General features: G+C 47.9%; 1 protein-coding gene across 1 annotated transcript in view; it reads left to right on the forward strand.

Moving 5' to 3' along the window:
• The first annotated feature begins 658 nt into the window (after window positions 1-658).
• LOC141773314 (monocarboxylate transporter 1-like) overlaps window positions 659-3,229 on the forward strand; it is a 28,516-nt gene continuing 25,945 nt past the window's right edge. The window contains exon 1 of the mRNA XM_074645221.1: window positions 659-861. The gene's annotated coding sequence lies outside the window, so the exon portion shown is untranslated. The remainder of the gene's footprint in view (window positions 862-3,229) is intronic.

Genomic DNA, 3,229 nt, shown 5'->3' on the forward strand with positions numbered 1-3,229 from the left:
ATATTATATCATATTATACTATAGTATATTATATCATATTATACTATATTATATGATATTATAGTATATTATATTATATTATATCATATTATACTATAGTATATTATATCATATTATACTATATTATATTATATTATAGTATATTATATCATATCATATTATATTATATTATATTAAATTATATGATATCATATGATATTATAGTATATTATATTATATTACATTACATTATATTATATTATATTAAGTGTTATGTTCCTCCTCACTTTATGAGACCTTGAACTGTTTCTCTTCTAGTTGTTCCAGATCTAGATTTTAAACATTGCCATGTTATGATGGGAGCATATTGTTTTATGCTAAATGCAGTACCTGTGAGGGTTTCTGGATCAATATCTGTCATTGTTTTGTGTTATTCATTGATTTACAATAATACATATATACATATATTTACATAAAGCAGCATATTTATCCACCCATGTTGATAAGAGGATTAAATACTGGACTAATCTCCCTTTAAGGTTCATTCAGAACAGATTAAACATGTGTGATTAATAACTCACTCATTAATAATCAATAATAGTATTATCAGTATTCAGTCAGTATTTGTTCCTCTTCAACACGTGCGTTTCATCACTCTGCTGCTGCTCTGCTGCGCATGCGCGCTGCTCGGAGTGTCATCACTCATCCCAGGAGTTACCAGTCTGTTAGTGCTGAACCAGGACCAGGACCACACCAGAACCAGGACCAGAACAGGACCAGGACCAGGACCAGGACCAGGACCTGCTGCTGCTGGATCTACGGGGACCGGAGCCGGGACCCGCTCTCTGTCAGCCGAACCGATCCTCTACCGGAGTCAGCCCGGTGAGTGAAGCAGCGCGAGGCGCTCTAACCGACTAACCGACGACACAAAGAGGACTGACTGAACCAGAACCAACGGAACCAGCAGGAACCAGCGGTCCGTTATCCAGCTCCGCTCCTCCGTTAGCCCGGTTCATCCCGGTTCATCCCGGTTCATCCCGGTTCATCTCTCTCTGCGGACCGAGCCGAGCGGGATTTAAAATAACCGGCCGGTCCATTCACCGTGACGTCATGCTGCATGGTTCTGTTACACTCACCGTGACGTCATGCTGCATGGTTCTGTTACACTCACCGTGACGTCATGCTGCATGGTTCTGTTACACTCACCGTGACGTCATGCTGCATGGTTCTGTTACACTCACCGTGACGTCATGCTGCATGGTTCTGTTACACTCACCGTGACGTCATGCTGCATGGTTCTGTTACACTCACCGTGACGTCATGCTGCATGGTTCTGTTACACTAACTAGTGACGTCAGTGAGGCTGGACCGACCCAACCCGACCGCCCGGTACCGAGCCGTGCTGTGTGACCCGGAGCGACGGGCTGTCACACAGCGGGGTCGGCACAGAGCCAGAACCAGAACCACCAGCTACAGACACACAGAACCAGAACCACCAGCTACAGACACACAGAACCAGAACCACCAGCTACAGACACACAGAACCAGAACCACCAGCTACAGACACACAGAACCAGAACCACCAGCTACAGACACACAGAACCAGAACCACCAGCTACAGACACACAGAACCAGAACCACCAGCTACAGACACACAGAACCAGAACCACCAGCTACAGACACACAGAACCAGAACCACCAGCTACAGACACACAGAGGAGAGGTGATCTTGAGCTTTGATTTCCAATCAGAGGGCATCTGACGGTCCGTAGCCTGTGTTATCTGAGTTCTGGTTCTGTTGGGGGTCAGGGCTGATTTCACCTTACTGTGGACGTAGCGGGTGAACACGTGAACGTAGGGGGTGAACACGTGAACGTAGCAGGTAGCCGGTGAACACGTGAACGTAGCGGGTGAACACGTGAACGTAGCGGGTGAACACGTGAACGTAGCGGGTGAACACGTGAACGTAGCGGGTGAACACGTGAACGTAGCAGGTAGCCGGTGAACACGTGAACGTAGTGGGTGAACGAGTGAACGTAGCGGGTGAACACGTGAACGTAGCGGGTGAACACGTGAACGTAGCGGGTGAACACGTGAACGTAGCGGGTGAACACGTGAACGTAGCGGGTGAACACGTGAACGTAGCAGGTAGCCGGTGAACACGTGAACGTAGTGGGTGAACGAGTGAACGTAGCGGGTGAACACGTGAACGTAGCGGGTGAACACGTGAACGTAGCGGGTGAACACGTGAACGTAGCGGGTGAACACGTGAACGTAGCGGGTGAACACGTGAACGTAGGGGGTGAACACGTGAACGTAGCGGGTGAACACGTGAACGTAGCGGGTGAACACGTGAACGTAGCGGGTGAACACGTGAACGTAGCGGGTGAACACGTGAACGTAGCGGGTGAACGTAGCGGGTGAACGGGTGAACGTAGCGGGTGAACACGTGAACGTAGCGGGTGAACACGTGAATGTAGCGGGTGAACGTAGCGGGTGAACGAGTGAACGTAGCGAGTGAACACGTGAACGTAGCGGGTGAACACGTGAACGTAGCGAGTGAACACGTGAACGTAGCGGGTGAACGTAGCGGTTGAACACGTGAACGTAGCGAGTGAACACGTGAACGTAGCGAGTGAACACGTGAACGTAGGGGGTGAACGAGTGAACGTAGCGGGTGAACGAGTGAACGTAGCGGTTGAACACGTGAACGTAGCGAGTGAACACGTGAACGTAGCGAGTGAACACGTGAACGTAGGGGGTGAACGAGTGAACGTAGCGGGTGAACGAGTGAACGTAGCGAGTGAACGCGTGAACGTAGCGAGTGAACACGTGAACGTAGCGAGTGAACACGTGAACGTAGGGGGTGAACACGTGAACGTAGCGAGTGAACACGTGAACGTAGCTCCTTGCAGTGGAATATGTCCCTCTTCAATAATAACATGTAGAGGTCAGAGTGGTTGAATCAGAGTCTTTAGTTGTGTTGTGTAATAGAGGAAAGTTTCTGTTGTCATCGGTTACAGCTGCTGCTGTTGTGGTTTTTATGATCCAGTTTTTCAACTCAGGACATTGTGATGATAATCTTTATTACTATGACTGGCCATGAAAAGCTGAAATACTTCTCAACACAATCAGTGCTTACTAGTAGCTTTGGAAGTGTACTACTGCACTGTTGGTAATACTACTGCACTGTTGGTAATACTACTGCACTGTTGGTAGTACTACTGCACTGTTGGTAGTACTACTGCAC

This window comes from Sebastes fasciatus, chromosome 8, assembly GCF_043250625.1.
Source record: "Sebastes fasciatus isolate fSebFas1 chromosome 8, fSebFas1.pri, whole genome shotgun sequence".
NCBI classification, from domain to species: Eukaryota; Metazoa; Chordata; class Actinopteri; order Perciformes; family Sebastidae; genus Sebastes; species Sebastes fasciatus.